The following is a 22,101-nucleotide window of genomic DNA, read 5'->3' on the forward strand; positions in this document are numbered from 1 at the left end:
TTGTGATGGAGGCTCACAATCTGCAGCCAGAGTGGATGACTTTAGGGAAGTCCTTTCCCGGCTCTGTGCCTCAGTTTCCCCATCTGTAAATGGGAGGTGACAGCAGTGATCTGTCTCAGTGAAGTGTTGGGAGGGCACATTCACTGATGTGTGTGATTGAGGCTGAATAGCTACAACCCAAAACCAACCTTTGGCCTGCTGGAAATCTGGACCCAAATTTAGCAGATGTATCGAGATGGGGGGCGGGAAATGGTTTTCCTGTTCCATGAGAATTTCCCAGATTAAAAAAAAAATCCTCCCCTGAAATGGGACAAAAATTCAAAATCTCAAAAACTTGAAAATCTGAACATTTCCAGGGGGGTCAATTGAGACGTTTCAGTTCAGTTTTGACCTAACTATAAATTAATGTAACGTTTAGAAAATCTAGAAACGTGACACGGACAATTTTGAAACGGGAAAATCATCAAAACCAGCCCCTCTCCCAGGAACCGTTTGGTTTCAACCAGTCAGGATTGTTCACTCAAAAAAGGGCATTTCAAAAACTCCCACCGGCTGTAGAATGACCGACAAGAGACTGCTCAGAAACATGGACTTTCAGGGGCCAGGTTCCTGTCATGTGCAGTTCGCAGCTCAGTGTGTTCAGGGCCAAACCCAGCCATTGTTACAGACAAGGCTCCTGCTGTGGTCATCTACCTATGTGCCCGGGCCACCCCTTGCTGCTGGATGGAATCAGAATTGCTTAGCTGTGTTTCATAGGCCCTGTACTGCTAATGAACTTCTCCTTTAGTTCAAGGGGGAGGGGGCTGTGAGCTCAGTCCCTGCTTATCACTGGATTCGGAGCAGCCCCCGAGAGCCAGCACTGTGAAGGGGGGGAGTGGTGCTAGCTCTGTGCATACAGATTTGGAGGCAGACATGACAAATCGAAACCAGTGCTCTTGTATTAAGAGCTAAAATCAACCAAGCTGTGTTGTACCCAAAGGATCCAGGGGAGGCAGGAAAATCCCAACTCCGATTGGGCCCAAGGAAACTCCACCCACAAGGTTCCCCCCTCTCCCCTACTGCAAGATTTGGAGGTACACACATGACATCACCCGAGCAGGCTCTCCAGGGCTGTGTCACCTGGCCTCTACTGACAGGTGCTGGCTTTGCAAATCAACCTTTTCACCTGTGCCACTTTCACCACCATGCGTCAGCACATCAGCTGGTGCCAATGGGCTCGGCTCCCTCGACTCCATGAGTGAGTCCCGCCAGCTGGGGCTCTGGCCCCATGAACTTTCATTTCCCCCTGCTGTGGCTTCTCCCGACAGTCAGGACTGGTTTGCGGCACCATCCTGACAGCCTAAACCTTAACGGTTATTGTAAAGCGCTCAGACATGGGGGGAAGGGCAGGGAATGGGTGTGAGCCCTGGGGATCCCCAGGAGACGCCTCATTCCCCAGAGCAGGCCGCCCGTCAGACATTAATTGTTTGTGATGGAAAAGCTTTTTCTCTCCTGAGGCAGCAGAGAAAGTCAAAATTAGCATTTCAATGGGGAGGATTTAGAAATGTGCAACATTCGGAGCTTGATAATGTCAAGTTATTTTTTCTTTAAACGGGAGGGAAGGGAAAAGTTTAGTGCCGCTTTTTGTCTCGGCTGGGAAGCTGAACTCCAGCCTAGGGGACTCTGCTTCTCGCTAATGATCTGGGCCTGGGCCGAAGCTTGGGGCAGTCTGGCCTGGTGCATGGAAGCAGAGTTTGGCATGTGCCCCTTTAAGAGCCACCTTGCGGAATTGAAGCGTTGGGTAAAGTCTGGGTTTGCACTGATCTGAAAGGGGTGACGTCTGCCCCCGGGATAATGCCAGCAGCCAGCCTCACGCCAACCCCTGTCCATCCGTGCCTGAGCCTCTGCTTAGCCTGCTGTCAAGGGAGCCAGTTAGTGCCAGGAGATGGATTGAGACCCGCCAGCTTCGTGGCCACCAGACTAAAGTCACATGGACACTTTTGTCACTGCAGCTTGGGACTGGATTCCAGCTCCTTTCCCATCTGGACAGACCTCCCAGGGGAGCAAACGGGGCCCTGGATGGGTCGGTTACACTGGCCCTGCTGGCCTTGGGCTGTCACCATGGATTCCAAAGTCAGAAGCAAGGGCCCATGATGAGCACCTGGTCCGAGCTCCCGCAGAGTCTCCCCCGAGCGATTCCTGCCTCCAGAACTCTGGGCTGAGATGGAGCGTGTCGATCCAGCCTTGGTGTGAAGAGGCCAGGGGATGGAGAAACCGCTGCAGCCCGGCCTCAGTTGTTCTGATGGTTAATTCTCCTGGCTTCTTATTTCTAGACTGAATTCATCTGGTTTCAGCTTCTAGCCCTGGGATCTTGTTCAGCCTCTGTCAGCTGGAGTGAAGAGCCCCTGTCAGAAATCCCTTCCCCAGGGAGGCCCTGGCAGACTGGGCTCAAGTCACTTCTTAAACCTGCCCTTGGACTGACTAAACTGTGACGTTTCTCCACAAACTGTTTTTCTTTGGAGACGTTTGGCTGAGTTATTGGACGTTCTGTCTCCTCCCATGTTTCCCCATCTCAGGGGCAGACGGAAACACAGCGAGAGCACAGCTGGACAGGCAGCTTTTCCTGACCTGACCCACCCGAGCCCAGGACTGAGGAGTGAGGGAGAAGCTGTGGGTTAGGACTGAGGGGCACTGGCAGTACCGGAAGCTGGGCAGGCTCCAGGTTTTCTGCCGCCCCAAGCGACGGGAAAACAAAAAGAAGCCGATGGGTGGCACTTCGGCGGCAGCTCAATCGCGCCGCTCCATTCTTCGGCGGCGGTTCGGTGCCGAGTCCTTCACTCCCTCTCTTCCTCTTCGGCGGCAGCTGAAAGGGGAAGAGAGGGACTGAGGGACCCGCTGCCGAATTCCCCCTGAAGACCCGGACGTGCCGCCCCTTTGTATTGGCCGCCCCAGGCACCTGCTTCCTTCGCTGGTGCCTGGAGCCGGCCCTGGCTGGAAGGGAGGAGCCCCAGCTGGAACAGCCGGGGGCTGTGGGTCGGAATTGAGGGGCATCGGCAGAGTTGGCAGGCGGCCTCCCACTTTGGGGAGATTTGCTGTGTTAGTGGGATACCCCCAATCTCTGCTCCATGGAATTGCTGCAAAGCCCAGCTGCACTGGGAGGCCCATCCTGCCATGCCCGGGGCGGGAGTTAGGGTGACCAGGTGTCCTGATTTTATAGGGACAGTCCTGATTTTGGGGTCTTTTTCTTATATAGGCTCCTATTACTCCCCACCCCCATCACATTTGCTGTCTGCTCACCCTAGCGGGAGTGGTTAGCTGGGCCCAAAGGGCTCTGCAGGGGATGGGGCGTGTGGCCACACGGTGAGATCTTGGGGGCCCGGGAACAGACTGGCTTCGCTCATTTCAGCCTGGACACGGAGACCCAGCTGGCAGGAAGGTTCCTGCTGTGGCTGGGGCTAGATGGTGTCCTAGCGAGTCCGGGTGCAAGAACCCTGCCACAGGGCTGCTGTCTGGGGGGTTATGGATATGGGAGGGGGTGTCTGTGCAGATGTCCAGAAATTGGGGCTTTTCGGGGCTCTCTGCGTTCACACCTAGAACCATGTCAAACCACACCTCGCTGCAGCGCACTGGGAACCTCTCGTGAGCACCCACAAGCTCTGCCCTGACCCATGGACGCTTCGAAATCCCCCCTCCCCCCACAGTGCCCATTACCACTCCCAGCCCTTCGATGCCAGCCAGGGAGCCGGCCCAGCCCCTGGATAAACAGGCTGCACTGGGAGAGGGGTGAAGGCAACGCAAACCGAGTAACCAGTGCCGGTGTTGGTGGGCTAGACACCGATCCATCCATCAGGATGTTTTATCCTAACCTCAGAAGCCTGCCCTTATGCGATAACCTGGCCCCCCGTGGGCACGATGGAATCTCACCAGCCCCTCTGCGCGATTCTCTCGTCTGGAGCTCCCCAAGGGGAGAGACACCTGCCCCCGTCCCCAGGTAGCACTGGGTGGGGAGGGGGCTGTGAATCCTGGGGCAGCTGCACTGGTCTCAGGGTGGCTCTGCAGAAGGGCTGGTTGCTCACGGGGGCTGCTGGCTCCTTCTCCAGCAGAGCAGACCCCTGGGCTGCTCTGGGTGACACTGGTGTAAATCCAGAGCGACTGTTGATTTCAATGGGTTTACACGAGCCAGCGTCCCAGCTCCGACAGCACCAGCAGCTGCAGAGCCAGGGCAAGAATCCCCGAAAGGGGCAGTTACAAGCCCAGGTCTTAGTGTCTCTCTGCCCAGAGAGCTGGCTCCTGGAATGGCCTGTCCCCCTTGCTGGCCATTGTGTGGGGGAGCAGCGGGGGTGGGCGGGTGGAGGACTGCGGGATGGTTAAAATTGCTGCATTTTGTAGCCTGAACAAAGAGCAGCAAGGCGCATTGAGGCCAAATGGGGTTGTAAAAGCAGCCGGCAGTTGCGTCCCCGCATGCTGAGATGGGAGAATGATTTGTCTGAACTTCCTCTCCTAGATTGGAGAGCAAATGATTTAGAAAATAATAATTGGCGCTGCAGTAAAACAGATTAATGGGAGATTTTAAGCAAGTAACGTTGCCGTCTTTGTGCGGCACGCGCAGCCCCAGCAGGAGGCCGCTGCTGAATGGTAATGCTCGGGAACCGGAGATCTGGAGCACACCAGCTGGAGGCGGGGAGAGGCTGGCCGAATTCTGGGCATGGCTCTGCTGATCCCCTCAGTCCTGACCCACAAGCCCCCTGCTACCCGCAAGCAAGCCATGGGACTGGGTGTGTGTTGGGGGCAGGCCCTGTGCTGCAGCAATCCATGCTCGCTCCAGCAAGGAGCTCAGTGAGGGAGCCCATCAGGGCAGGACGCCAGGGTCTGGCCCTGCGGCCCTGGCGGGTCTGTAATGCAGAAGATCAGGCATTGCAAAGCCCCAGTGACATGGAGGAAAGGGGCCCATCGTCTTTGTGGCAAGCTCTTGCCCCTCTCAGCACACCACCCGTTAGCCACGCAAGGGAACCCCCAGGGAGAGGGACAGAGAATCCATCGCTGTGCCAGGTGCGGCAGAGGCAGCGTGAGGCAGGCCCATTATCCCCTCTTTACAGCTGGGAAGCTGAGGCCCTGAGAGATGCAGGGACTGGCCCAAGGTCACATGGGGAGGCTGTGGCAGAGCTGGGACTTGAACCCAGCTCTCCTGAGCCTGCCCCGCGCCCTTTTTATGGACACCTACGTGTAGGGCTCTGTGATGGGGCTGCAGGTCTCCGGCCAGCAGGGAGAACAAGAAATGCCCGAAGCACCTTAAGTTTTAACCCTTCTGTGTTTCTAGAGTGGTACCAATGGGCAAGGGTGAGGAGGTAGCTTTGGGGCCCTGACATCGACCCAAGCAGCAGGAAGAGAAAGGTGTGAACGTTGGGCCAGGGGCTGGCTGGGCTCCCCCAGCCTTGGGCACCCCACACACAGCTCTGCCCATGCCCCTCAATCCCAGCCTGCAGCCTCCGGCCCTTCCTGAGCAGAGACAGACAGCGGGGGACAAACCTCCGCACGACCCAGCTCCTCCGCCTCATTTGGCGGATGGCCTCGGCCTGGGTTCGAAGGGGGGTCGGGTGGCCCGTTCCGGGGTGTGCTGTCTGCCCATGGCTTTCGATCCCTCCTCCTGTCTGACCCCAGCCAGCCGCCTCTCCCAGCACCCAGCTCCAGGGGCGTCTTCTCACCAAGAGTGGGATTAAATCCTCCCCGTTTAAAGCTGTCTCCCTACGTGGAGATGATATGGCACCGCTGGGCCATTTCCTCTCCATTACTCACCGGGGAGGGTGGGTGTCACGGGGGCCGCGGTGCCCGCTGGTGATTTACAAGCTGGCGCAGGCGCAAACAAACAGGGATTGGGGAGGGGGTGGGTGGGTGGAGAATTTGTCTTCAAAAATCTCTCTCTCCTTGCAGGTTAAGGATGGTACATGGGATGGGTGATGCCGGCTGCTGGCTCCTGCTTGGGCTGTCCCTCCTCCCTCTCTTCGGGCTGGGTAAGTGACGCTGGTCCGGGCAAGCGCGTGCCAAGGGGATCGCCACGGCTCCTGCTGCACCCCAGATGGGGGGGGTCCTTCCCCAAAGGGGGTGAGGCAGGCTGGGAAATCAGTGAGGCCTCAGGGGAAGTGGGGGAAGCTTTGCTGGGATGTCTGGCTCTATGAAGGGCCCCCCCCCAGCCCGGTGCAATGCAGCCCCCTGGCAAGAGCAGCCATGCAGGAGGATGGGGGGAGGGTTATTGTCCAGCTGCAATGAGTGCTGTGGAGTGGGGCCCCCGACTGACCCCCCCAAATAGGGAGAGCTGCCCCCCACGCATTGCCAAGGAGCCTCCCCTACACCCCCCTGCCCACACATGGCCCCAGCCCTGACCCGGAAGGGTATGTATGTATGATGGGGGAGGGAAGAGGGGCTTGGTCTCTCTGGTGGTTACTGCTAATTGGGTGTGTTTCGCGGGGGGGGAGCTGAGACCCCTGACACGACCCCACTGAGATGTAAAAGCTTGCACCAAAGAGGCCAGCGTGCCAGGCCCCAGGTAGCCACTGCCTGGCTGCAGAAGACCCAGTGCCCTGAGGTGAATGACTTCGTGTTGTACCCACCAGCTCCTGAGTCTCCTCGGGTTTGCTCCACGGTCACAGATCTAGTCCCTGGGAGCAGGAGGCAGCCTGGCCTGGGAGTCAGGACTCCCGGTTCTATTCCCAGCCCTGCCACCGACGTCCTGTGTGACCTTGGGCTAGTCACTGCCCTCCTCAGTGCCTCAGTTTCCCCATCTGTAAAACAGGGACAATGACACTGACCCTGATTTGTAAAACTCTTTGGCCTTGCTGCAGAGGGCATGTGCCTGACAGAGCACACGGCTGTCCTGGCAGCACACGGACCCTATCAGACCCAGCCAGGCGCTAATGCTCACCACCAATGCCCCATGTCAGCACCTAGTCCCCCACCCCCTCTAACGTGTGACCCATAACCCACCACGTCACTCAGCCCACTGCTGGGCCCCTATCCCCGCACCCATCCTGGGGGCTCGTCTCCCTCTGCCCATTGGGGTGGAGGCCTGTTTCCCCTTGCCCACTGAGGAGCCCAGTATCTCTCGCCTGTTGGAGCGCGGGCAGGGCCCGTATCTCTCGCCTGTTGGAGCGCGGGCAGGGCCAGTATCTCTCGCCTGTTGGAGCGTGGGCAGGGCCCGTATCTTTCGCCTGTTGGAGCGCGGGCAGGGCCAGTATCTCTCGCCTGTTGGAGCGCGGGCAGGGCCCGTATCTCTCGCCTGTTGGAGCGCGGGCAGGGCCCGTATCTCTCGCCTGTTGGAGCGCGGGCAGGGCCAGTATCTCTCGCCTGTTGGAGTGCGGGCAGGGCCAGTATCTCTCCGCCTGTTGGAGCGCGGGCAGGGCCAGTATCTCTCGCCTGTTGGAGCGCGGGCAGGGCCAGTATCTCTCCGCCTGTTGGAGCGCGGGCAGGGCCCGTATCCCTCGCCTGTTGGAGCGCGGGCAGGGCCCGTATCTCTCGCCTGTTGGAGCGCGGGCAGGGCCCGTATCTCTCGCCTGTTGGAGCGCGGGCAGGGCCAGTATCTCTCGCCTGTTGGAGTGCGGGCAGGGCCCGTATCTCTCCGCCTGTTGGAGCGCGGGCAGGGCCAGTATCTCTCGCCTGTTGGAGCGCGGGCAGGGCCAGTATCTCTCCGCCTGTTGGAGCGCGGGCAGGGCCAGTATCTCTCGCCTGTTGGAGTGCGGGGGCCTGCGTCCCCCGGTGATGTTCGGGTGGGTTCTAGCTGCAGGTGCAGCACAAGCAAAGTATCACAGCGGCCTGCCTAGACTCTCTCTGGGAAGCTCAGTCCTTAGCGGCACCTTTCCCAGTACCGCACCTTCCCTCCCCAGCCAAAACTTAAACCAGCATGACCATAACGCACGTGTGCACACGCTCACAGCCAGCCCAGCAGCGAACCCCAGTAACAATCTTCAGCGAGTGTCTGGAGCGCCCAGGGCGGCTGTCTCGGCCTGTGGGCTGCCCTGGAACAGCATCACGGCTGCTGGCAGGAGGTAGCCGGTCCCACTTCTCCTGGTAGTGCCGTGGCCTAGGGCTCCATCGTCTCACCCTGCCATGGTTGGTGCCTGTCTGAGTGCCCCTCATCTCCCCCCCCCTTCTGGGATTTGGAGAAGGTGCCGCCCATTCCCCTGGAGAATGTGTCAGTCTGGGGGGACGTCCTCATCTGACCCCAGCGCCACCTGTTTGTGACACACCTGCTGCTGAGCACCCTTGTCTGTCTCTGTAGGTGTCTGCAAGTCCCCTGTGACTCCTGACATGGGTTTCTAACAGTGCCGGCCCGCCGGGTGTCAGTTTCCTGTTGAACAGAACGTCAGCAGGTGATACCCCAGGCTTCACTGGTGGGATGCAGCAGTGCTAAGTAGGGATCAGCCTTTTTCACTAGATGCTTTATTATTCAGACACAAATTTCCACCAGCCCAGTGGATTGAAGGTAACGGGGACTAGGGGTTACCTGTCTAAACCCAGACTTCACTGCAAACTGCTTAAACCCATGCCCACTGCACTGCAGCCCACCACCAGACATCACGATGTGCTACGCACCGCGTCTAGCAAAAATAGGTTTGATATGCTCAGTCCCATGCTTAGCAGGAGTCTCTTCTCGTAAGGCTATCTCAGGGGAGTGAGAATAATTGTCCGGGATGACTGCAGGTTTTTTCCCCCAGCCAGCGTAAATAAATCTATGTCTACATTGCTCCAGGGGGGGCAATTTGTCCTGTGCCACCAACATGGGCTCTTTTTCTTGGCTTTTCCTGTATTTTTAGTCTAGGCAATAAGCTCTAACAGCTTCCTGAATGTTGCTGTTCATTTGAGGTCAGTATAAAAACATCTCTGGCCCTTTGCTTAGATTTTTCTATATCTAAATGACCTTCATGTGTCCTTTAGCATCTTCTTCTGCAACAATTCAGGAATCTCCATCCTACTGCTTTGAAAAAAAATCCCATCTCCTCCAGAGAGCGCCTCCCTGGGTTGGTGAGAGCGATGGAGGGCTGTTCTGAATCAGAGCAGTGAGCGGAGGCAAAGGAAATCTAAGAGGCCAAATTATGTTCTCTCAACCAGTTGGGGTACAGTATAAATCAATTACATGGGGAATAATCCCAACTGAATCAAAAGTAGTTGTTTTAGCAGGAACTGCTATTTAGGTTTACACCATAAATTACTGCAAACTCTTACTCTGCTCTATTGTATATTAACTGCTATCGGCATTACTCTTATCTAGTGTCTATTATCTGCTAGTATCTTAATTAAACTCACTTTATAGGTAACAGTGAACATTTATGGAATGACAGACTTTGGAATTAGAACATATGGTGCACTAGACGATAAACCCCACCGGCGTCCGCTCCCTTTTCAGTTCCTCAGCGTTCAGCCTCTGGAGGAAGAGTTCTTCGGCTGGTCAGTTCTCTCTTTGGTTGCTGGTTGGAGTTCCAGCTGTTCCATGATGCCATGTCTTGGCTCCCTGACTGGCTTACGGTCCCTTTTCTCTCGGAGAATTTCTCTGTTCCTGGCACTGCCCCTTGGATACCTTCGGACGCCCTCCAGAAGTTCTGTGTCACAGTCCGGCCTGTTTTCTCATCTTCACTCAGCTCCCTCCCTCCTGCTTTCCTACGTCGATTTCCCTTTAATTACAGTTTCTCTTCCATTACAGCTCATTTCCTTCCTGCTTGACTTTTCTCGCCATTTGCTAACAATGTTTGTCTGACGGTTTCTTAGAGACTCTTCAGTTAGTTTGGCTCTTGTTTATCTGCACTCCTCTTCCTTTAACCTTCCTTCTTTTCCTGTCACACCCCTGCCTTGGCCCTCACTGTCCCTTCTGCGGCTACCCCTGCTGGTCCCCCAGCTCGGCCTTTCCTCGCCCTCCTGAACTGGACGTTCTCCCTCTCAGCTGTTCCGACGACACAACTCGGCCCTACCCCCTTGCTGCGGCCCTTCTTTTCTGGTGCCGGCTGCTGCCTCGCTGGCGACTGGCCTCTCTGCCCCCCAGCACTGGGCAGCCTCCCTCTGACTCCTCCAGCCGTTGCTGCCACTGCCTGTTTCACCTGCTCACAGCAGCGCTTCAGGGGGAGGGCAGGAGCCGCCGGCTGCTCTCGCTCGCTGGTTTTTCCCCTTTTCCGACCTCTCCCCCCCCCCCAATCCATCCCCGGCTGGAGCTCACCCCGCTTCAGCTGCCCTGAGACGAATCCTTGGAGTTCCCGGGACTCCCTCAGAGCAGCTGTTCTGGGCTCCCCAAGCCACCAGCCTGCACTGCACCCCTTGCAATTTGGGCCCAGCTGCCTCCAGCACAGGTGGGGCTGGGAATATGCTGGCCCAGCCACCCCGTGTGAACACCAGCCATCGCTCCTCCCCAGCAGGATGTGGCAATCCCAGCTCGGTGTTTGTTTTTAATCACATCGACGTGTACAGTGTCTAGCTCTGGACTCGGCTGCAGAGCCCTTTTGACAAAAGCCTCTGTAATCACCAGCTCTCGCCCGGGTTTGTATTCAACGTGCAAATCCTACCACTGGAGCTGAACAACTGATCTCTGTGTCCTCAGGGGAGCCGGGGGGGGGCGTTTGCTAGCCCCCCTTGGCAAGCGCTGGAAGCGGTTTACGGTCAGTTTCAGCAAGCGCTGGCCTCCCATCAATAGAGTCATGACACTTTTTATGCCCAGGGACTCAGGCCAAATCCGCCTTCTCTATCTGAGCACATTGGCACTCGGGTTTCGTTAGCAGCTGTGACGCAGACGCCGCTTGTCTCCTGTTGGGACCGTGCTGCTGTAAGCGGCCTGTGCCAGCCAGTCCCCTCCTTGGTGCTTATTGTCCGTCATCGAGCCTCAGGACTGGGGCCTCAGTCAGTTTCTCAGACTCAAGATTTGCATCCCGTGTCCTTTGGGTGCTCGCAGATTGCTGGTTCGGGCAGCTGGGTGAGGCATATTTTCTCTCCGCAGTTCGCCGTGACAAGGAACCTTTGTTCCCCTCCCTTGTCGTTGGGGGCAAGTGTGCTGGGGATGCCTCGGCCTTCCTGTGACCTGCCCGGCCCCTCTGCTGGGCTAACGTCTCTTACACGGACTTTACGTTTTCGTTTATTCAGCTTTAGCCCAGCAGCTCTGGCTCTTCCTAGAGCCGCCTGCAGCCTGTGGTCACTCTGCTGCTCAGGGCCGCCCAGAGGATTCAGGGGGCCTGGGGCAAAGCAATTTTGGGGGCCTCGTCCATAAAAAAAATTGCAATACTATAGAATACTAGATTCTCATGGGGGCCTCTGTGGGCCCCGGGGCCTGGGGCAAATTCCCCCCCCCCCGGCAGCCCTGCTGCTGTTCCCCCCAGCTCAAACATCATCTCTGCAGAGCTTGTATATTCACTATACTGTCAAAAGTGCGTTGTGTTTTCCAGGTGAAGCCCCTCGGGGACTGACCGCGACCCACTCGGCAGCCTGTGGAAAGTGTCTCCCAAAGGGATGTGCACAAACGGGTGCTCTCTTGTTCTGAGCGCACCTGCCAGAACCCTGCTTGTGCGTCCAGCATAGAAACACACCTGGCATCGGCCCCCCCCTGCAGACTTTTCCCCTGGGTGCAGTGGGAGCCGTTCCCTTTTTACAGATCCCGTCCCCTTAGCAAAGGGTTCCGCGTGTTCCCTACAGTTCCCAGTGGGCACATCCTCCCTGTCGGCTCTGCGATCGCTCTGATTCCCAGAGCAATGGGCTGGGCTCTGTGGAGAACTCCCTGGATGACATCCTCAGACTCTGCCTCAGTTGATAAGGCCCCTCTGCCCCTCCAATGAGTGCACCCCCCGGGAGGCCAGGGGCGCGATGAGCTTCTATATACAGCTCCCCCCGGAAGCAGGAGTTTGCCTAGCAAGCCACAGAACGTGAGGCCGGGGGTGCTGGGAACTGCACCCTGCCCTCCCTCCTGGGGGTGAGACCCCCTCTGCTCCCAACAGCCTCAGCCGCCATCCCCTTTCGCTCAGTAACTTCTCACTGTGCACATGGCTGCTATGGAAGCACCTTCCCAAGGTTCGCTCCTGCGGACGGCCCTGCACGGAGAGGACTTCGGGAGAGAATCAGTATTAACGATCCCTGATAAAAAAATAGCAAAGAATAAACTGCTAATGACCAGTAACAAATCACCCGTGATAATTAGCCAATAACGATGCATTAACTGGCACTAACAGGCAGCAATGGTTCGTAATGAACAATCAGAACAATCGCTGGCTTCTGGCGGGGCTCGTGCTGGGGACTATAAAACCAGACTCAGCTTTAGTATCCGAGTTGCAGAACGAGACACTAAATAACTGGTAACAGCAGCAGGCCCGGAGTGGAGACGCCGGCTATGCTCCTTGCTGAGGGGGAGGATGCAGTGGCTGAAAGGCAGGAGTTGCAAGGGGTATTTCCCCTCCTCCCCCCATGTCATTAACATCACTCCAGGCCCAGGCACCCACACGCTCCTCTCCCCTCCAGGATCTCCTTCCCCAGCAGTCCCCAGAGGGGCGCTGCTGTTCCCTAAGATCTGTCTCATTGCCCAGCCATGTGGGCCTTGCTTCATGGCTACCATTTGCTCTGAAGGCTCCACCTGCCCTGACGCAGGGAGATCTTTGCCTGCTGCCGGGAGCTGGCTCAGAGCCGCCTGCCGCCGAGCTGCACCGGGATGGATTTATCCCAGCAGGTCTGGCAACTGCAGTGTCCAAAAGCAGAGAGGTTTGGCACAGCTGACTGGACGCAGCCATGACTTCACGCAAGGCAGGGGAGATGCAGGGTCCACGTGCACCATTGTGCACCCTCGTGTGCCTAGTGCAAGGACCCCGGGAGCTCCTGGGGCACACAACTGCTCCCCTTGCCCTTCTGACGAGTCAGCTGGGGAGCCCCCCGCCAGCAGAGTGCACTGAGCATCCGAATGAGGGTCCCCCCAGCACCCTGTCACCCCCGTGGCAGGTTACATGTTCACACCATTTTGAGTCCCTCAGTGCAGGGAAATAATGCAGCTGGCAAAGTAGGTTTGAGTCCGAATGCTGCAGAGTGATTGCAGGCCTCAGGGGCAGGGGCGGTGGGGCAGGAGGGGCCGTGCACCAAGTGGGGGCGCAGGGCAAGGAGCGGGACACTGAGGCAAGAGGAAGATTAGCAAAAGAAAAGTCTCCCCCAGTTCGCGTTTTCCCTGGCGGCCCCAGAATCCTCCACGGGCGAATCTTTAAACCCTTAATCCCGTTCTCTCCCTGTCTCCGAGCTCGTCAGCCGGGATGGGTTCGGCGAATGCCCCGCGCTAGCAGCTCCTCAAAGCGTGAGCGCCCCCCCCAGCCAGGGTTAGCGGCCCTCTCCGCATGCGTCAGGGGGTCCCCCTCAGGGATTATTTGTTGCTCTGCTGCGGCGGCTGCTGAATGTGCGTTTACCCAGAGGCCAAGGACAGTGCAGGGAGCTTCACCCCTGCCCATCCCTCTCCTCGCCTGGGCCCCCGCACTGCCCCAGCTAGGGCCAGCCATGGTGCGGGAGGGGGAATCTTCTACAGGGCGGGGATCTCTCCGGGGCTGGGGTCCCAGGCCCCGCCCAGGTTTAACGCCAGCACCCCCAGTCACTTGAACACCTCGCGCCGTGCTGCAGGCAGGACTCTGCTCTTGTGACATGACTCAGGAGCCTCCACCTCCCCCAGGACGTGCTTGAGGTACACGCGGTGCCATCAGCTCCGTCGGCACAGCCCTGGGGAGACACGGTTCCTGCCCCGCACAGCTCACCACCTAGGCCAACGAGCCACTTCATCTCAGGGCAGAGGCCACCGGAGTCCGGGACTGGTTTTATATGCACTTGCTGCTGGCAGCTCTCCGCCACCTGCCCCTCTGCCCGGCCACAGTTCCTTGCAAGGATGATGGAAGCAGCGGGCCCTGTGAAGGAGGGGCGGGCAGTGGCCTCGGGGCAGGGGGCACGTGGAGGTGGTGGTGGAAGAAGGTGGTTGAGATCTTGAGGCTGCAATGAGGGTGGGTTGGCAGCGCAGGGCCGTCAAGGGGAGGATGAGATGCTTGGCCGGGCTGCTGTCGGAGGAGCAGGAGTGACGCTGGCAGGAGGCGACGGAGAAGCCAGTGAGGAGGGGGCAGTGACCGAGGCCAGAGGAGATGGTGAGGGGCCTGTGGGGCGTTCTGACCGGGTGCATAGAAAGATAAAGTCTGAGCTTTGAAACATTCCGGAGGAAGCAGCAGTGAGGGTGGGGGCCAGCCTGGATGAGTGGGCACCGTGGGGTGAGTCCAAAGCATGGTCCTTGCTGTGGGGCTCTGCTCATCATGCAAATTCCCTACACGCTGAGGCCGGCTGTGCATTCACTGGCATCAGGGGCTTTTCATCTAGTCACCTGGGGCATCTACGCAGCTCCTCACTCCCCAAACCAGGTCCTCTGGCTTTTCAGTCTGCTTTGTTATCATAGGGTTGCTCGGGATCCCATCAAACTCATCCCATCCCCCAGACCAGGAGCGAGCCTTTAGCATGTAACACCTGACCTGGGCTGGATGCAAACCTGTGACCCAGAGGTGAAAGGATCTGTGTTCCAGCCCCCTAGGCTCCCAGAGCATCTCTCTCAGGTGCCAGAACAGGAGCGTAGGAAGAGACTGAAATGAAATATGAATAAAACATGCCCCCCTCCCCGCCTTCCGCGTGGCCTGCACTGTGAAAACCCATCCACACACTCCCTGGTGCAGAGAGCAGAGCGATGTAATGAGAGGGGCAGAGCATTAATAGGATTGCAAAGCAGGGTCACTGGGTATTAAGCTAAGTAGAGAACGGCCGTAATGAGGAGCATTATTTATTACCAGACGTCTCTTGCGTCAGAGTTGTCAGGAGAGCCGAGCACGTTAGCCTGGGCGTTCGTGAGAGCCATTTCACCAGGAGGATTTACAGCCCCAGAGCCCCATGCTTGTGCTGCCTGGTGGCAGATTAGCTGGGTGAGGAGTTTATCACTGTGAGGGCTGGAGGTGGGCTGGGAATGACTTTCCTGCCTGGCGCGCTGTACGCAGGCAGGAGCAGACTTCTGGCTGGCAGAAGGGGGTACAATTCTAGCCCAGGCAATGGCATGGTGCCTGCTTATGCTGGCAGGACTTGGGCACCTCCTCATGTAGTGGCCCGGTGACTTTGTGGGGCTGGCTGTTATTCCACGGCCCACAGAGTACAGCACAGAAATTAATGATCTCATCCCCGGTTTACAGAGTCACACATGCCTTGCCCAAGGTTGAAGCTGGTGTCAGGAGTGGGATTAGAATGCAGGCGTTCCCAGCTCCCAGGCCTGTGCTCAGATGACTCAGCTCACCCTTCTCCTACGCACGCATCCGTCCTGAGCAAGAGCACTCAGGAGCATGGGACTCCAAGGAGATACTGTTGGATCCACCTCCTTTGGAAGGCAGGAGCGGACATTGCAGTGCTCAGCCCCGGGGAGCTGTGGATCAGAGGGGATCCCCAGGAAAGTGTCCTGGGCAGAATAGGACATGGTGGAGTCATGTGGGTGTCAGAGATTCCCAAACTGAACCCAGTTGCTCTCAGCCTGTCAGATCCTGTCAGCAGTGTGCCCTTGTTGCCAAGAAGGCCAATGGCATATTGGGCTGTATTAGTAGGAGCATTGCTAGCAGATCGAGGGAAGTGATTATTCCCCTATATTCGGCACTGGCGAGGCCACACCTGGAGTACTGTGTCCAGTTTTGGGCCCCCCACTACAGAAAGGATGTGGACAAATTGGAGAGAGTCCAGCGGAGGGCAACGAAAATGATCAGGGGGCTGGAGCACATGACTTATGAGGAGAGGCTGAGGGAACTGGGATTGTTTAGTCTGCAGAAGAGAAGAGTGAGGGGGGATTTGACAGCAGCCTTCAACTACCTGCAGGGGGTTCCAAAGAGGATGGAGCTTGGCTGTTCTCAGTGGTGGCAGATGACAGAACAAGGAGTAATGGTCTCAAGTTGCAGTGGGGGAGGTCTAGGTTGGATATTAGGAAACACTATTTCACTAGGCGGGTGGGGAAGCACTGGAATGGGTTCCCTAGGGAGGTGGTGGAATCTCCTTCCTTAGAGGTTTTTAAGGCCCAGCTTGACAAAGCCCTGGCTGGGTTGATTTAGTTGGGGTTGGTCCTGCTTTGAGCAGGGGGTTGGACTAGATGACCTCCTGCGGTCCCTTCCAACCCTAATATTCTATGATTCTATCCCCAGCAATAAAAGCATAATAATTAAGTACAGCACCTTGCACAATGGGCTCCTGGTGTGTGACTGAGACTCCTAGGTGCTACCACAATAGAAATAATACATTCATAAGATTTTAATAACGATGGTTGACTGGGAGTGTCTGTTTTGCACACACTCCCTGCGATCCCTTTAGTCCTCTCATTCAGTCTATAAATCAGCCCCTCTCCAGAGGGATAAACTGCTTCAGCAAATGCCCTCAACAAGTGATTCAACTCACTACCCGGTCATTTATGAAGGGGATAAAAGCAGTTTATGGCTTTACATAATTAGATGTATTGATGCCGGGTCTTTATCCCTGAAGGGGAGCGCAGCCTGGCTTGCTCATTTCGTCTTCCTTCTATTTTAAAGCAATTTATGCAGCCACTCAAAGCCCCTCCTCTCCAGCCACAGAGCTCAGATTGCTCCTTGCGGATATCCCTTCGTAGATGAATAACTGCTTCAAACACAAGCATAACAGAAAGAGAGACCAGGGAGCAGGAAGGCTGGGAGGGGGGCACACAGAGGGTGGTAGAACAGGTGTGCCAGGAGGAAGGGTGGAGCAGTGTTTATCTGAAATGCAGGATCTGAAAATGCCAAGGCTGTGCAGGACTGGTGGAAAAACGTGAACTGCAGGGTATTCGTGTTATGGTGGGCGGTCACCAAGTGGCACTGTTCCATGTCACCTCACAAGTTCTTTGTCTCAGTGTGTAAGCCGTGTACCATCCTTGAGGAAACACAGCATTGTTTTTAGTTTTGTTATGCGGTAGCTTTGTGGGGCAGCTGTTGCAAACAGCAGGAGTTTGTTCCCTGCTGTAACCTTTGTAACTAGAGTCATTTCTCAGGGTGGAGTTGCTCCCAAGGAGCCAGACATTGATGTTTGGGCTGAGAGTCCTGACAAAGGGGATTGGCTGCATGCTGTTTGTGGCCACCTCTGTTCCAGGACTGGCAAGTATAGGGTAAATAAACCAGTTACTCTAGGAAACTACCCAGATTCCGTATCACTGATTTCTCCTCAACAGGAAACTGATCTGCAGCCTCTCCCCTCCCCATGCCTGCTACCACTCGACAGAGTAGGAAACTGATGCACAGGAAGGGGAAGTGCCCTGCTTAAGGCTACTTAGAGAGTCAGCAACAGAGCTTGGAATAGAACCCAGGAGTCCTGATTCTTGTGCTCACCATTTAATCATGCTGCTTCCCTCTACAGCCAGGCCATTGTCAAAAATGGAGATTAGGAAGTTATGGGGCAAAAATAACCCCCCCCCAGACCCTGTGGCTTCAGCTGAGGGAGAATCTTTCTCCAAGTGTGGAAGGGATGGAACAAGTCTTCCTGGCTCCGGAGCATCAACTGATCCCAAATTAATGGGGGTCAGGAGAGAACCTCCGCGGGGGAATTTTATCCTAGCGCTGCCCTCTGTGAGGGGGGGATACTGGGCTGGATGTCTCAATGGTCTGATCCAGCCTGGCAGTTCCTGTGCGCCAGCCTAAGAAACCCCACTTCACACTCCAGTGTTTGCAAGTGCCTCTACAGGGGCTAAGCTACAGGACTGCGCGACAGAGCGGGGCAGAGAGAGAACAGTACAGAGAGAAACCCAAAGCTGCTGGGGGGCCGGGGGGAGAGAGAGCAGGTTGTCCTGGAGAGATTACAGCCCGGTAATTATGAGCGGGGCACTTGGGTACGCCCTAAGGCATGCTGACTGGAATCTAGCCACACGTGGCCCGGTGACCCCGGGGTGGGGTGCAGGGAGCTGGGCAGTCCGTGGATGCTCTGAGCTTGCTGATTTCTTGCCTCTGTATTTCTGGTGCTCTCCGCATTGCGCTCGCTCTGCCAGTGGGTACCTCCATCAGCCCGCAGAGGGGGCTCTTATCGGGAAGCTTAGTGCCGGGGGCGGGGTGTGTGAACCCTGGAGATTCAGCCTTGGAGGGGTGGGTTTAATTAGCAAAGTCCGTCTCCAAGTGCCAGATTGGGAGTGGCACAGGGGTGTGTGTGGGGGGGGGGGATTAGCCAGGCCCTTTTATGCTCTTCCCCTGGGGGCCTTGCTGATATCTCAGACAGCGCAGCCCACCTCACCCCTTAGAATGGGGCTCCGGCGCAGAGGTGTTTGTCAGAGCTGGCTGCGAAATGACATCCACGCACCCACCATGGGCCTCCCAGCTCCTCCCTGCCCATCCCGGGATCCAGTAATTAATTTGTCGCTGGGTCTGGGCGCCTGAGTCCAGCGGGAGCCAGTTGCATTCAGGGCGGCCTGTTCTGCCGAGAGAAAGAATCCAAGGCCCTAACGGGGAGTTAGCACCTTGGCCATGTCAGCAAAGAGCCCAAGCCACCTTCTGTGTGTGTCCAGGAGTGCGTGTGGCTGGAGGGGGCAGTGATAATCGCAGACTCGGAGCCTCGGGGGGTGGGGGGAAGCTTACTCCCGCCCTGTACTCCTGTAGGCCGGAGAGCCATGTGTCGGCCCCGCCGCGCTCTGTCCGTTGGGCTGGGGGATCGGGAGGGGATCTCCAAAGAACCTGGGGATTCAGAACATGGAGCTCTTCCCACTGGGTTCGTATCTGGCTGCCAGATGCTGGGAATGGGCAACAGGGGATGGATCACTTGATAAATTGCCCTGTTCTGTCCATTCCCTCTGAAGCACCTGGCACCGGCCACTGTCGGAAGACAGGCTACTAGGCTAGATGGACCATGGGTCTGACACTGTATGGCTGTTCTTATGTATCAGGGTGGGGCAGTGGGCCCACTCTGTCCTCTGCAGAGGAAGTCCAACCAACCTCCAGGCTGCATGCAGTGACTAAAGATCCCATGTGGTGTTTGGCATAAGGGGCAGGGTATTAACCTTGGTGTCCTGGTTCCATTCCAGCTCCATTCTGTCTCCCCATGGTGTTAGCCGTGTCCCACATCACTCCTCACTTCCCATCCTGCCCTGCAGCATCTGGCGCCAGGTTAGCCATTGTGCGGCAGGAGAGGTGCTGTCTAGAGGGGAGATCTTGCTAGTTACCCAAGCTAAAAGAACAGGAGTACAGACTAACATGGCTGCTACTCTGAAACCTTACCCAAGCTAGTCCCCCGGGCTCACCAGTGGTGGTGGTGGTGGTGGTGGCTGGCTGGCTGCCTGCAGCTGGAGGTTAGGGTGTTACTCACAAGGCAGTGCTAGGAGGTGGCTCAGCAGATCATTTTGCTGTTGCTCTTGCACGCTAATTGGGTCCAGCTGGCCAGAGGGGAAATCAATCACAGCACAGGCTGGGGAGAACCATTGTGTGCGTGTCGTTAATTCTGACGAGGCTGAGTCCTGGTGCCCTAATTGCCATCCGCAGCTTGCCAAGCAGAGTCTCTGCTAACAGTCTGGTAGTTTCGGGAATTGCTGCAGGTATGGCCGGCCCGGCGAGCAATGAAGCTGCGGAGTCAATGCCAAGCCAGGCCCTCTCCCTCTGAGATGGGTTTTGCTGATGCCAGACGATCAAAGCCCATGATGCAGGAGGGTCACTGGGGAAGGCAATGGGGAGCAAGCCCACCTGCCGGGTTATGGGGTCCTCTTAACAAGGGTGTGGGAAAGTCTGCAAAGGCTTTGACTCAGGTGAGGCTACGCCTGGAGACAGATTGGAGCTGGGCAATACAGATAGATCCAGCCACATGGGGAAAGCCTCAGCGTGGAGCCTGGTACCAGTACCAAGTTCCATGTGCTGCTGGATCATGTGCCAACGTGGGGGGATCTCCTCCAGGCTGCCAGCAGCCTGGAATGAATTCGCTAAGAATCAGTGGTAAAGCAGTGATGGAGTATGCGGCAGACCCAGGATTAACTGGAATCTGCCTGAAGCAGTTCCAGGCCAGTTTTTCCCAAGTCCCTTGATCTGGAACGTGGCCCTGGTATTTGGGCTGAGAGGCACCAGGTCAATATCGTCATACCAGGTGGTGCCATTACCGTCTCCAGATATTTTGCTTAGCGAGTGAGCAGTGTCCTTGAAGCCATGCTGCGCTGTTAGTTTGGTGATGCTTTGGGGCGCTGTAGCAAGCAGCGGAGCTAGTCAGTTCCTAGGGCAGAGTTGCTCCCCAGGAACCAGTTCCTTGGTGTTTGGGCTGAGAGTTCATAGATTCTATGGCCACATGGACCCCTGTGCTCATCTTGTCTGACCTCCTGCGTAGTACAGGTCAGAGACTGCCCTGAATTAACTCCTGTTTGAACTCAGAGCGCGTCTTTGAGAAGAATATCCAGTCTTGATTTTCAAATGTCCAGTGCTGGAGAATCCACCACGACCCTTGGTAAATTGTTCTATCAGTGTTTAAAACAATTGTGCCTCGTTTCTAGTCTGAATTTCTCTAGGTTCAACTTCCCGCCATTGGAGCTGGTTAGACCTTTGTCTGCTAGATTGAAGAGCCCCGTGTTATAGAATTTGGGCTCCCCATGGAGGTACTTGTAGTCCAGGGGTCAGCAACCTTTCCGAAGTGCTGTGCCGAGTCTTCATTTATTCACTCTAATTTAAGGTTTCACGTGCCAGTTATACATTTTAAGGTTTTTAAAAGGTCTCTTTCTATAAGTCTATAATATAGAACTAAACTATTGTTGTATGGAAAGTAAATAAGGTTTTTCAAATGTTTAAGAAGCTTCATTTAAAATAAAATTAAAATGCAGAGCCTCCCGGACCAGTGGCCAGGACCCAGGCAGTGTGAGTGCCACTGAAAATCAGCTTGCGTGCTGCCTTCGGCACACATGCCATAGGTTGCCTACCCCTGGTGTAGACTGATAAGTCGCTTCTTTGCCTTCTCTCTGTTAAGCTAACTAGATTGAGCTCCTTGAGTCTATCACTACAAGGCAAGTTTTCTAATTATTCTTGTGGCTCATCTCTGAACCCTCTCCAATTTATTAACATCCTCCATGAATTGTGGGCACCAGAACTTCACAAAGTATTCCAGTAGTGATCGCATCAGTGCCAAATCCAGAAGCAAACTAACCTTTCTACTCCTACTTGAGATTCTTCTCTTTATGCATCCCAGGATTGCACTGGGAGCTCAAGTTCAGATGATTATCCACCGTGACCCACAAATCCTTTTCAGAGTCACTGCCTCCCAGGATGGTCCCCTGTGCTCTGAGTATGGCCTGCATTCTTTGCTCCTAGATGTAGGACTTTACATTTGAGCAAAAGTTCAGACAGAGGGAAGGGGCTGTGTACCATTTGTGGCCACCTCTGTTCCAGGTCTGGTGTATATGACGTAAATAGTCACACTAGGAAAATACAGAGACTCTACTTCACTTATTCCTCCTCCAGTGGAAACTGATCTACAAGGGTATGGCTCAGCAGAGGGGTAACAGTAGCATTTCTTGCAAGCTCTAAGATCCAGCTTAGAACACACAAAGATGCTAAGGGCGTCAAGCATGGTGCCAGGGGATACCACTATGGGGGTTTCCATTTGCACGTGGTTTCTATTTTCATACATGCTGGCACCACCTAGAAATTGATGGCACCACATGGAAGGGCCCCCACCTGGACTCTACAACGTTGAGGTAGATTAACCCTTGCAGTGCAGTTCTTTGATGCCGCCCTAGGGAACGCCATCCCAGCCGGGGAGCCTGGCGGGTTCTGGGTTACTCATGTGGAGCGGGACACGGCTTTCCCTGGGGCGCTGCTTTGCATACAGCTCAATCCCTTGTGGGGCTAGTGGAGCAAGTGCAAGGAGCTAGCGCAGGGATGGCAGGCAGGGAGCTTGCAAACACAAACCTCACGGTAAAAGCTGGTCCCAGGCCAATGGGCAGCTCAAAGATTTCCCAGCACGGCGCCCCCCTGCCCCATCATGCTGCGCGCACCGAGGAGCCTCGGTTTCTGGCCTTGACACCTCCATAGACCAGCCCACTGCATCCACGGGACCTTTGTCACTCGCCCCAGCGCCAGACCTCTCGCTTTCCCCCTTATACACCCCGGGGCAGGGGTGGACTGTGTGGGTGCCATGGCA

Source organism: Mauremys reevesii, linkage group 26, assembly GCF_016161935.1.
Source record: "Mauremys reevesii isolate NIE-2019 linkage group 26, ASM1616193v1, whole genome shotgun sequence".
Taxonomy (NCBI): domain Eukaryota; kingdom Metazoa; phylum Chordata; order Testudines; family Geoemydidae; genus Mauremys; species Mauremys reevesii.